Here is a 13,527-nt window from a genome sequence, read left to right as displayed (position 1 = left end):
CCCTCTTCCCACTGTGACTTGGTAAATAAATAAAACCTGTTCCCTGCTGAGCTCGGTAATGGCAGCAGGGCTGCCAGGGCAGCAGACAAGCAGGGCTGGCAGGTAGAATGCAGGGGCCAGCCGAGCAGTTTGGGCAGGGAATAAAGGAGCAGCAGTACAAACATTTCCATGCCCTGCCCCTTGTCACTGCAGCTTGGCAACACCCCCGTGTAACACGGGCTTTTTGAGCAGATTCCCCCTTGCACACCCTGGGAGCTCTGCTCTCCCCTTCAGCACAGCATCAGCATCACACCCCCTCCTCCCTCACTTCTTCAGCCTGAGAATTCCCCTCATCTCTCAGAGCACATTAAAAAAATCAATGTAATTACGCAGCAAACATTAATTATGATCAGAAAATGCAACTGAGAGGGATTGATCTGGAGGAGGGTGACAGCTAGCCACCAAATTACCAAACACCAAATCAGTGGGGCTGGTCCAGACAGCAAAGCATCCATAGTGACACGGGGCTTGGCCATCTCAGGCTCTGGTTTCTTTTATTGGCTCTCCCAGTTTGTGGTGAAAGGCAGCCTGAGAAGTGGATAAATGTAATGTGTTTGTAGATATATCCAGGTGCCCCTGGTATGGCTGCTAAGAGGACATGAGACAAGAGAAAGCAAATTGCTTGTCCCATCCTGGTAATCCCAAGGACACGGCTAATCCTGCTGGGGGTGGAACTTCATCCCTGCTGTGGAGGTCACCTCGAGGCAGATGCTTCCTCAGCTGATTGTAGAAGCTCTCCTGGAGACAGGACTCCCCCACACCCCCTTTACATCCTGCACAGGCTCTCAGTCAACCTTGTCCTTAGGCAGCTTTTCCTGAGCACCTAACCCAAGACCTCTTGGCTGCAGTTTAAACCTATCACAGCTTGTCCAGCCCTTGACCAATTGATCAGCAGCATTTTTATACCTGCTTTTTTCCGCCCTGGTGAATGTTACACATCCTATCTCCAGTTGTCTCAGTCCTGGAGCCCAAACCAGCTCTCTCAGTCCATCTTCCCTGGAGCATGTTTTCAAAACTCTGCGAACTCACTCAATTTGTCTGAATCTTTCTTGCACTTGTGATGCCAAAGCCTGGAGATATATGTCTCCAGCTGATGCATCACTAGCACTAAATAGCACCAAATAAATTACCTTGCTGTCTTCTATCTGAAACTATTAATACATCTGTGGGCAAGATGTGCCTTTGCTCTCCCTTTCTCAAGCAGCAGGTTATTGTCTGCTGCTCACTTTGAGGACTACTCCATTGCTTGAGCCACTCTCCTGCTGGCTTACCAGTCCTTCCCCATCTTATATCTGTGATTTTGATATTGTCTTCCTAAGTGCAACACTTTGCACTCGACTTTATTGAATTTCAGTGTATTGATTTCAGGCCATTTCTCCAATTTATCAAGATCATTTTGCTCAGAGGAATCTGGCAGCAGCTTGTCTTATATCTGCTCTGTTGACAAAAGGTCTTTAGACCTCGGGGCTAGCAAGCCAGAGCTTTGCATTAGTCCTGAAAATAGTCAGAAAGAACCACACGGGAGGCATGGGGACAGGGGCAGGTGGCAGTGACAGACTGGCTCACACGGAACAGCCCCACGCTGCCACCTCAGCCAGGCAAGGAGCAGAAGCAAGAGGAGGAGACAGAAGGAGCAAGCTGGAAATGCTAATGGGTCCCCAAGGGTGAGAGCAGGGATACCTGCTGAGAGATGCTGGGACCCTGCTGCAGCCCTGGGGACAGCCCTGGAGCAGGGGGATGGAGGGGAAATGAGCTCTGGGATTTAATGGTGCCTCCTTCCTTGCAGTCAGCGTGTGATGAGCTGCCCTGCTCCCACCTGAGGGCTCGCCAGCAGACCAGGAGAAGCCCTGCAGCATCAGGCATTAATGGCACTATCTGGGGACAGAAAAACTGGAGAGAGATGGAGACAAAAGTCCACCCTGGTGTGCACAAAGCAGGTCAGATGGTTTTATTGCTGCTATTATTATTATTATTATTATTATTATTATTATTATTACCCAGAGATTGGAGTGCTCCACTCTTTAAGGCAGAGAAAGAGCCTTGGGAAGCTGCTGCTTATCCTGGGGTGGAAGGAGCAGCTCCCGACCCTTCAGTATGGGCACACTGCAGGAGCACAAGGCTTTGGACAAACATTATGGGTATACAACAGTATCCACCTTCCCACTACACTCTCCTTCCTCTACTTCTCCCACCAGCTTGCCAGCCTTCCTCTGCCTCCTCCTCCTGCCCCTCGCGGGGGCTGCAGTTCAGTCAACAATTACCCACATACTGGGAGGAATTTCCTAGAAGACTTTGCAGAAGAGCATCTCCTGCAGAGCTGCTTCCTGACAAGTCCCATTCTCCTGTGGAGGGCAGGTGAAACAGCTGCTGGCACAGCGGGAAGGCTGGGGAAGCTTTGGGAGAGAGCTGCCAGCACCCCTGGGGAGGGGGCAAAGCAGAGGCGTAATGCAGGGGCTGGAACAGCTTGGGAGAGGGCAGAGGAAATGGGTTCCTTGGGAAAAGACTGGCAAGCCTCGACTGGAAAAAGGATAGCAAGGAAGAGATAGCAGAGCTCCTCTGGGTGCAGAGGTCACAAGGGGAGAAGAGGAGCAAGGTTTGGGTGAAGTCCTGGCAGCCACAGGAGCTCACCTTGGCTCTTGCCATGGTAATGATGCAGACACAGACGTGTCATCAACTCTACTCTGCACACGCTTTAAAATCTAAGTAGCTTATTAATAAGTAATAATCCCTTATTCCCAGAGCCATAATCTATATTTAATTAAGAAAATAACTAAATGGTGGCAGTAAAAGGGGCTGTGTGGGGAAATGGAGAGAGGAACACTGTCAGATAAGCTGCAGTAAGAAAGGGAGCAAACAGAAACCTTGGCATGGCAGAGGCAGCAGAGCTGTGGCCTCCAGCTTGGCTGCAAACACAAGGTAACCTGGCCTTCAGAACACCTGTCTGCAGCAAAGTCTGCCTCAAGAATCTTCTTCACTGCAGGTGAGCTGCAGTTGGCCAAGAGGGAGTCAGTCATTCCCATGTAAGTGTGAAATTCCCTGCTGTTCAGTGCTGCTGGACTGAGGAGAGCAAGGCACAGAGGAGCCAAAGCAGCCCCCACATCCTGTATGGGAGCATTCAATGATCGCCTTCAACAAAAGTGTCTTACAGCATTTCTGTGCTCAGTGTCCAAGGTCTCCTAATGTCTGGCACTGGCACATCCAAGCAAGCCCAGCAGCTGAGCAGCACACGGGGCTGGCAAGCTGTTAGCCTGGAAGGGGCCATGCCAGCCCAGCGCTGGGCCAATGCCCAAAGCATGGAAAATGTTCATCTGATGCCTGCAGGAGCTTGTCAGCCAGGCCGGAGCCCACAGCAGTGCTCTGCTGGATCCCTTAATGCACCCCTGGGCCCACCATCCTTCCCAGTATCACCCCAGCACCCACTGGCTGCTTTTCAGGGGTCTTTGCCATCTTGGAGCCAGTGCCAGGCCAAGACTGGAGCTTGGCTTTTCCCCTGGTCTCTGTGCTGGGGATGGTGCTGATGTAAGAGCTGAGCACCCCCTGCTCTGGACAAGAGAGAAAAAGATGGACACTGTGGCCACAGATAGTCCAAATACTCAGGACTTGTGTCCAGAGCCCCTCCAACCCCACCAAAAACAGCTCCCAGGTGCATCCCCAGACCTTTCCCTCCTGGCACCTTTCACCAGTTCCCCAAAGCATCACTGCAGCCTTGCTCTGTTAACTTCATTTTACTTATCCTTCCACCCCTGGGTTCTGCAGGTGACAGATGCCACTCTGCTTTCTTGGATTGTAGTAGTGGAAATGACAGCACGTTTTAAAGGCTGGGTTAAAGAGAATAAAAAAAAATCTCAGTCCACACACTATGCATGATAAACAGGCCGTCTGGTTTTTAAATTGAAAAACAGCAATAATCACTGCTAAGAGCCTGCTGAACAAAACCAGCCTTATTACCACTGGGACAAATTCATACTTACCAAAAGAACACAAGTATTTTTTAAGCTGCTCTTGAGCTCCCTAAGTTGCTAAAGTCTTGCTGCTTGCCCTGACAGAGGTCCCTGGGAGCGGTGACACAGAGCCCCAGCAGGGACACGTGGGCAGTGCCAAGTGGGGGCAATCCTTTCAGCCGTGGGCAAGAGGCAGGAAGGTGATTTGGAGCAGGCTCAGCTATGCCAGGCTGCAAAGAGAGATGCCTTCAGTTTTTTAGCTGCACTCTTTTCCTCTAACTGCTGTTTTATGGTAGGGAGACAGGAGGTCTGGAGAAACGTGGGTGGAGAAACCTGGCTGCACCTGGGTGGAGATGAGAGGCAGGCATGGGACAGGCTGTGTTTCAAGGAGCACAGCCATGCAGGCAAGGCTGTGTTTCCATTCCTTTAAGGGACAGAGAAAAGCACAACTTTTAAAGGACATGGTGTGCACACAGTGGGCAGCTGTGCCTGGGAAGGCGCTGCTGAGAGGTGAAGGAATGGTCCAGGGCAGCTGAGCAGGCAGGTGTATGAGCTGCAGGGACTTCTTGGGTTTGGATTATCCAGGGGGATAACAGGGATAACTACCTCACCTCCCCACCACAGCTGTCACACTGCTGACAGCAAGGTCAGGACATGGGCAGTGAATGCACTGAGGGAAGTGCAGGGGTGGGATCCCCAGATCTGCCTCTTCTCCCCTTCCTCACCAGAACAAGTGGCCAGGGCAGGGAGATGGGCCTGCAGAAGCTGCCACGGGGAGCAGGGTGCATCTCAGTGGGATGAAGGGCATTGCTGCCAGGCCTCAGGGCTGTCCTGAGTGTGCAGAGCAGGCTGAGTTCTCATACAGCAGAAACACGGGAAAGGAAAATTAAAGCAGCCCCATGGCAACATCCTGAGATCTTCCTTTCCTCTCTTCCCAGGCCATAATACAGTGAGATCACTGGAAGCTGGCTGCTAAATCTGATCTGTCCTGTACTTTGGGAACCCTGAGGTACCACAGAAGTCATCAACAAGCTGCAAAAGTGGCTGCCAACCCAGAGCAAGGAGCATGGCTTGAGCAGGTGGAGGACTGGAGCTGGTGGAGGTAACACTCCTTCATCTGGATTTTGGCCCCTGAACCAGAGGGCTGGGCAGGATGAGCCAACACTGATCTGGAGCCAGCATTTGAAGGACTGCAGAAGAAACTCACCCTCACTGGAGCCCTGCCTGGGCACTGAGTCAGGCACAGCTGCCAGCAGGCTCATGCAGTTGGCCTGTCCTGGGTAAAGATGGGGCTAAGTGGGTCTTCTCTCTGCTGGAGCCTGACTGTGGCACTGCTGAGGAAGCACAGACTTGTGAGGCTGATCCACCAAGTGATGCTGACTGCTCCTCGCTGCAAGCTGTCTCTGAGTGCAGCATGCAGGTTCAAATGCTGCAGAGAAACAAGAAAGGTGTAGCCTTGGAAGGTGGAGGAGAAAGGAAAGGAGCAATTTAATAATTAATATATTATGTAGACATGTCATGCCTCTTGCCTGCTGGCATGGATTAATATCCATAAATCAAAGAGGAAGGAACTGTTTTTAATGCTGGAGATGGATGCTGGTCCTCAGAAAATTGCTAAGGGGGCATTAATAAGGAGAGATGTCTGGGAATGGCTCCAGGTGCATTGGCTGCATGCACAGGAAATGCTGCAGTACTGCTGTCAGCTAAAAATTATTCCTGTGCTGTGGACATGTGTGGTCCATGAGGACAACAGCTTGGGAACCACGGGTCCCCATGTGGAGGTGTTGGTCAAACTTAGGAGGAAGTTGGAGCTGCTCCACAAGGCAGCTCCTTCCCTTCTCTTGCACACCAGGAACATTGGCCCCATCCTTAGACTGTGCTCAGCAAGAAGGGTCACACAGTCTCAGTGATGGCACAGTCTCAGCCTGTGGAAGCCAGGGGCCAAAGCTGAAGTGAGATGTGCCATTACATCCATGCTGACTCTGCTGGGCATGCAGTCACCATAGACAGGAGGCAGGGACAGCATCACCCACAGCCACCAGCACTGCCAGGACACAGGGGATGGGGAGTGGCACCTCTCCCTGCTGTTCCATGAAGCACTGGATCAAGCAGAGATCAAGATTGCCCTCTGGGTCTAGGAGGAGCCCTGCATTGTGAAAGAAGGAGCTCTGAGCTTACAAGGAGGGGGCAGAGGGCAGAAGCCCAAAGCTTGGAGCATCTCTCTGCAATGTTTCTGGAGCTCACCCTGAGGGTGGCTGGTGGGTGTCTGGGCAAGATGCAATTACCCTGTTGAACGAGCACAAGCCTTAATGCATCCATCAGGGATGACCTCCTTGGGATATTTCCTTTTCAGCAGCACAAAGCCCCTCCTAGGACTTCAGAGGGGTGTTAAACCCAGGGGCAATGGCACAGTGAGACCTTTCACATCCCCAGGAGGGCTCTGTGTGGGGAGAGCTGCTATCAGGAAAAGGGGGAGGGGAGTCCCTTTTGCTGTTTGTTTTTCTCCTGTCAGTGTTTTTTTCCTAAGTTGAGGGCATTGAGTGCCAGGATTTTGTTAATCACATTTTATGTGCATTTTAAAAACCCCTGAAATCTTCACTTTTTAAGAGCATCTGCTCCTCTCCCACCCGCCCTGTAATCTGGCAGGGGCTGCCTCTCATGCCTGCTCACTCTCTGCCCTTCCTGGGACCACCTCCTTCCACTCGCTCTGACCCACTTTAGGCGTCAGATTTGCAGCCCATCGGCACAGCCGGGGGAAGAGGCTGGATTCACAGGATAAATTCACAGAGCCAGGGAGGCAGCCAGGGCTGGGTGAGCAGAACAGGCTCAGGAGGCTGAGCAGGACAGGCTCTCCTGGAGAGAGAGACACCCACATGCACGTGGAGAGGTAAGAAACCTGCCAGGGAGAAGCCTGGGAGCAAAGGATGCTAAGAAAGCATCTGTTCACAGTGTGAATGGATTAGAGGGGAAAAGGGGAAGGAAAACAAGGCAGGAAGGAGGTGAGCGAGGGAAGGGCATGGCAGAGAGGGGCACAGAACAGTGGAATTGCTCACCAGCCAGGCAAAGCTCTGCACAGCACAGCTGCTGCTTCTCAGGTTGCACTGCAAGGGAAAAGTGGGAAAATGTGATATGGGAGAAAGCTTGGTCTGAGCACAGGGGGAATCTGCCACCCGAGGGCTAGAGCAGGATGGGGGGTAGGGCAGTTGCTGGCTTGGAGGACCTTGAGGGCTGCTGGGACTGAGCTGTAGAGACAGAAAGGAGAGATGGAGGAGGCAGAGTATTAAGAGATGCCTCAGCATTTCAGGGCTCATTCAAAACGAACACTCAGCTCCTGCAAGGTTCACCTCATGTGGTGAAGCAGCCCCAACTTCTGACAGCAGAGAAGAAGCAGCTGCTGTCCCAGGGTCCCGGCAGAGGGATGGAAACCCCAAGCATGAGATCCAGAGAGCTGCTACAAGCCAATCCATGTGGCAACATCAGAAAGCCGTGCTGGGGCCGAGCTCACAGGCAGACAAGCTTAGCTCTCAGAGAGCAGGGAATTGCTATCTGTCTGTGTCTCCCTCTGTTTTCCCTGATTTTATTGTGTTTTGTTTAATTGAATCACACACACACATGCACATAAAGGCCCAACTCGTGGTGTAAAGTCTGTGAGGAAATGAGCAGCAAATTAACGTTCCAGGAGGAGTGATGCTGAGCACACACACGACACTCGGCACGAGCTGCGAGCAGGAGGAGACAGGAGAAACTGGCAGAGAGGGAAGAGGGAGCTGCAAAAAGGATTTTCCTAGGGGAAATGGAGCCCTAGGAAACGGGAGGAAGCAGAGCAAGGGAAGAAGGAAAACCTGAGAGGAGAAGTGAGAGGACAGCACAGATGATGCTGGTGGTTCCTGTGGTCACTGTGCCCAAACTCTGACCCCTGTGTGGAGCAGTTCAGAGCACAGGGAGAGAAAGCTCACACAGCTTGTGGCCCGGGGATGGCTGGGCTCAAGGGACATGGCTTCAACTCCATCACTGCTCCAGGGCTCTCCTGCCCAAATATGAGCAAAACACTCCTCTGGACCTGGTACCAAAGTCCACCAGGATCACTGCCATGCCCAGCTCAGCCTCTCTCCTCTGGCATGGCACTCACATCCCTCCCTCAGCTCTCAGCTCAGCCAGGACCCCCACTGCCCTTCCTCTTGTCCCATCTGCTGTACCTGCAGCTCCATACAAGATGCTCATGCTCAGGAGAATATTGAACACTGAGGAATGATGGACATGTGGGGTGAGGCCATGAAATGCTGGGCCATGTCCTCCAGCACTCCCCAGGCTCCTCATCCCCGCAGAGCTGCACCCCAACAGCATCATCCAAACCCTGGATGAGCAGTGCAACCCTCAGCAGCCTGTGGCCACAGGGCAGAGGGCAGGGACACCGAGGGGAAGGAGCATCTCTAGGACAGAGGGCTGTCTGTGCAGACAGGCAGCTCTCTGCCCCCTCCTCACCTCCCAGCTCACCCCGCTCACAAGGGGCTGGGAGGCAGCACAGCACGGATCAGCCCCTCCTCAGGATGAGTGCTCTTCAGTACTGGAGAAGTGCAGGGTTAAAGAATTCTGATTATCCTGCCCAGGCTCGCTGTGACAGGCCTCACATGTGTTCAGTCACATCCAGATATGAAGCCACTCTGAAAACCAAGACATTTATTCAAAGGAGCAGCAGCACTGCACACACATCTGCCTGTGTAAAGGAGAACTTCAAAAGGGCTGACAGTCACAGAGCCAGCAGTAACCTTTGGCTAATTAGCTGTCTTGATTTTCTTGCCGTTTATTTTTATACTTCTTGGGCTCTGAAATGCATTTACTGTAATGTCAGAAAGGCCATGGTAAATATAAAGCTTTATAGCAATAAGTATATCCACCCCACTGAGCTTTTGGGACTGACATCTCCAGCTTGGTGTGAGCTAGGTGGAGTGACAAAGCTTCGCTGAGGTTTTTGTCTTGCATAGGATTTACTGAGACTGTGCTGGTGGAAATCATAAAGGCACCTAGGGCAAAGCAGGTATGGGCATGGAGCACAATGAGCACAGAGCAGAGGGCACCTGTAATGGTGCTTTCCTGAGGTCAAACCACAAATGAGCAGAAAAGACAGAGGGGTGAAGAAGTCTGCAGGATGCAAAGCCATCAGCCAGCTCACCAAGGAGAGGTGAGGTCAAGAAAAGCAGGCAACCAGGAAGGTGAGAGTGATGCTGAACCTGCAGAGAGGAGCAGGTGGGACCCCATTCTAAGCATTTAGGAAATCATCAATGGGAGCTGCACTGCCTGTAGAAGCCACAGAGCCTTCCTGCTCCTGGAGGGAGGAGAAGGCCTGGAAAGATGCTTTGGTTAGATCTCAGTCAGTGAGGCATTTTCAAGTCTCACTGGGGTGGAAGTTCAAGAAACACATGGAAACAGCCAGCAGCTGTTGCACTCAGCACTGTTCTGTCTCCTCTGCAATAGCAGGGCCTATTGAAGCAGGTCACTGCTCCCCACCCCAGCTGTGCTTGAAATAAGTCTGTGCTCTAGGTGTCACTGCACAGTGCCACAGACACCCTGTGAGCCTTGTCAGAGGGCTTGTGACTCTCACTGAGGCACCCCAGGCCTTCCCTGACAAAGTCAACCCCTTTTTCCTGGCTGACACCCCGTCCATCCCAGCAGCTCCTGCACTCCAGGGCTCTGCGTGGCAGCTGCTGAATGCCTCTGGCCGAGGTGCTGGGGTTAAGCTGAGGGTGTGCACAGCCTGGGATACCCCTGAATCTCTCTGCAGGGACATGCAGCCCACTCCTGCAGGGCAAAGCTCCTGCCCTGGGGCTGGGCACAGACGTGGGACCAGGCTGAGCTGCACTGTGAGGAAACACCAAGGGTAAGAAAACAGCTTCGTTATCTCTGCACTGTGATCTCCAGCACAAACCACTCAGTATGTGGCTCTCCCTGGACTGTGCACAGGGAAGATCAGTGGAAAGAAAACAAAGAGACCAGTGCATTAATGATCAGAAATGAAGCAATGCTCCTCTGCCCCCAGATCTAGCAGGGAGCGTTCTGAGTCCCTGCAGATGGGTGGCAGGCACCCAGGACTTCAAACAGCCTTCCCTCCCAGCTGCTGCTCCTCCTGCCTGGCTGGGTGTCAGTCCCAACACTGCCCTGTGCACCAGCTAGAGAACTCAGTGCCAATTAAAACCCAGGCTCTTGTGTCCTTTGAACTGCAGAGAAACAAAACCCGTGAATTCAAACTTTGCCTTTTTTTTTTCCCCAAATTATGTCAGGAGTTGAGGAGCTGAGTGCAACAGCTGCTGGCTGTTTCCATGTGCTTCTTGAACTCCACCAGTGCAGCTATGCTGGAGTTGGTAACTCCAAATCTTTCATTTTAAGGGTCAAATCATAATATAGTCACTCAGGGAAGTTAATAGGAAGTTTACCTGTGACTCAGCTATGTAAAGTCAACAAGAAATTCCCAACTGATCATAGTGATACACAGTTCCATGTCCAATGCCAAGCATCCCTTCTACAAGTCAAACTCATATTTTCATTTTTAAACCCATTCTTCCACTTAGAGCTTGTGCTGATCAGAACCAAAATGTCTCAGATGGCTGAGCAAACTTTGGGACTGGCTTCAGCCAGCACTCCAATCTGAGTCTCTTCATGAGGCTCAGGTGTTTCAGGACTGAGCTCTCTGCTGGGATAATGCACCTGCAAGACACAGCATGGCTGTGTTCAAGCCCTTGGTGTGCAGTTGGTTGAAAATCTCTTTGGCCTCACCCAAACACCTTAAAAGCCCTTTGTACCAACAACCTGGGTTGCTTTAAATGATGAATACCATGGGGGAAGTTTGAAAGCATCTTAAACAACATCAGGTTTGTGAGCAGAGCCAGGCACTGTCGTACCCACAGTCCTAAAACCAGCCACAGGGTGATGGTGAGCAGCCAGCACTGAAGGTTTCAGTGACAGGGAAGGATTACATTGCTGAAGGAGAACAGGACACACTTGCAGCAACAAGACTCGCCCCTATCAGCCCTTTTATTGCCCATTTACCTCAGACAGATGTGTGTGATGCCTGTGTAATCCCAGCCTCTGGCATGGCCAGAGCCAGGGCATGGTGCAGGGATCTTTTAAAGGAGCTGGTGCCATTCAGGCAGGGAGGGTCCTGAGCTCGTGGGTCATGCATATATGCCTGCATATCCATTATTAAAGCCCTCCACATGACAGCTGCTGGCTGTTATCTACAGACTCCCTCCACTGATGCCTCTCTCTGAGTCATGGCTGCATAAAGCTCCTTGACAGACCTGGAGGATGAGAGATGTGGTAAAATCCCAAACATGAGTATTGCATCAAAGGTTCTGTGGTTATCAGAGCACAAATAACATCTCCCTCCCAATTTCAGGGGCAGGAATAGTGCAAGGGCTGTCTAACCACCCTGCTGGAGCACAGGGTCCATACCCAGGGGCCCAGTGTGTCAGGGCCAGTCCCAGATGCTCCACAGGGGTGCAGTGAGGTGGTCTGTCCATGCTGCTGGCAGAGGAGCTGGGAAAATCAGCAAGGAGCTGGTGGGTGGACTTGAGTGGGATTTCTCCTGCATGGAGAGCTCAGCAGTCCTCCACGCATGCCTGGCAGTGTCAGTCACTCCTGGTTTAGCTGACACACAGGAGAGCCTCATGAGGGACTTGGAGAGGATGCTGCACACTAATGGTGGGAGATTGCCCCACGTGCCTTCATGGATGGGCAGAGGCACTGTGCAGTGCAAAATGAAGAGGAATGGCTGGGACAGTCTCCCCTCTCCTGATGACCTTTCTTCTTTCATTACCATCTTTCTTATTCTCCCCAGGCCTTCCACCTGCTCTGGAGCTGCTGCTGCCTCAGCCACCCAAGAAGAGTGAAGGATCCTGATGGACACAACAGCCACTTCCAACAGCAGGTACCCTGCACTGCCACGGGCTTTCATTTACAGACACTATTCCAGCCAACCCTTGAGGCTGGGCAGGAGGTTTTCCACCCATATTTTGCTGGAGCTCTGCTCTGGGGGATAGCTGTGCCCCCAGGAATCAGCACTGGGCTCCAAGGCAGGGGGACCTGCATGGGGAAAAGACCCCAGTCTGGGAATAGACAAGAAACAAGACATCAGGGAGAATCACTGTTTCCATAGTGGGTTTTCTAGCAGAGAGAACTCTGCTCCTTCCAACTCCATCTCTCTGCAGTCAGTGACTCCTCCACCATGTATTACATTTGATTCTGTAAGTGCAAAGCAATTTCCATTGAGGGTAGGGACAGTGAAGCACGGGGAAAGGGGAGAATAATATCTCATCTTTTTTTAATCCCCACAATCCCAAAGGATCCTGGTGCCCTTTGCTTTACTTTCTATATGTATGCACAGTTAATTAGCATTACCACAGAACTGCAGGTATTCTCAGACTTAGTAGAGGGAATATCTTGTAATAGAAGGGTAAGCAAATTGTTTCTGCTGTTTTCATTACAGCCAACTTTGATTATCCAGGGAAATGGGATAACAGTCACAAAGCAAAAACATGGATAACATGAGACCTATGCAAATTAAGCTGGGAGGGAAAAAAGTGATGCTGAGAGTAATGAAGGAAAGAAAGGTCAGTGATACTGATTAAGGAGCAGGGAGATCCCTGTGTTAGCACTGCCTTAAGCTCACAAATCCATACACAAAGGTACCTGGGCATAGCAGTTATGGAGCAAATCTATAGGGTCTGTCACTGTGAGAGGGAAGCAGAGACATCCCCTGCCCAGCAAGGCCAAGCTGCAGCAGAGGGAGGCGAATTGCATTAATGCTGAGCATTTCAAAGCCTCTGTGTGAGGGATTTGTCATTAAAATGAATAAGATTTGGGCACTCAACCCACCTCCTCCCTACATGAGCAGGAAGAAACCCAATTTAAAGGTCAGAGTCTTAATGGTTTTTACTGTGTATATACCAGGATAATTCCTCTCCAAACAGAAATCCAGCACCTCCTCGGTGAGGCATAGGCAGGGTTTGAAGGAGCACAAGAGCATCCATAGCTGAGCAGGTACAGGAGTACAGACAGGTACAGCTTCTATGTTAGAGGAGACTCCAACTCCATCTCCTTGCAATACAGCCCAAGAGCAGGAAAAGGAACAGCTCTGGAGTTCCTCTGTAGTCCCTCATCTCAGCAAAGACAGGATTCACTCCGCCCTGTCAAAGGGGATGTTCAAATCCTTGGCACCAATATCGTGGAGGCAGCTCTGAAAAATCTCTGGTGGTGGGTGGATAAAAAGGGCACAAGTGGAGATGAGACAGAGAGAAGAGAGGGAGGAATCTTAGAGGAAGAACCTTCTTAATAGGTTTTATTGATTTAACCCAAAGAGAGAACAGTAGGGGGAAATATGTGCCATTTAAATGTAAACCAGCAATAAAAATAATCATTAGAGTCATAATCTCAATCTGTTAGCATTTTATGTAGAAAAGATCTTAGTGGGAAATATTTTCTGAGTAAACTATTTGCATTTACTTAGTATGAAGGAGCCTCTTAAATATAACTCAATCACTATCATGGGCTTTTT

At 51.2% G+C, this 13,527-nt stretch overlaps 1 protein-coding gene across 4 annotated transcripts in view; it reads right to left on the bottom strand.

Moving 5' to 3' along the window:
* The window catches only part of ELFN1 (extracellular leucine rich repeat and fibronectin type III domain containing 1), a 104,372-nt gene that overhangs the window by 26,653 nt on the left and 64,192 nt on the right, over window positions 1-13,527 (bottom strand). Inside the window, exon 1 of one of the 4 annotated variants that reach the window (XM_077786887.1) lies at window positions 4,011-4,029. The exons of the other annotated variants lie outside the window; for them this stretch is intronic. The gene's annotated coding sequence lies outside the window, so the exon portion shown is untranslated. Of the gene's footprint in view, window positions 1-4,010; window positions 4,030-13,527 lie in introns of those variants that run through there. 4 annotated transcript variants of the gene reach the window in all.

This window comes from Lonchura striata, chromosome 16 (genome assembly GCF_046129695.1).
Source record: "Lonchura striata isolate bLonStr1 chromosome 16, bLonStr1.mat, whole genome shotgun sequence".
Classification (NCBI taxonomy): Eukaryota; Metazoa; Chordata; class Aves; order Passeriformes; family Estrildidae; genus Lonchura; species Lonchura striata.
This window is presented reverse-complemented; position numbering and strand designations above follow the sequence as displayed.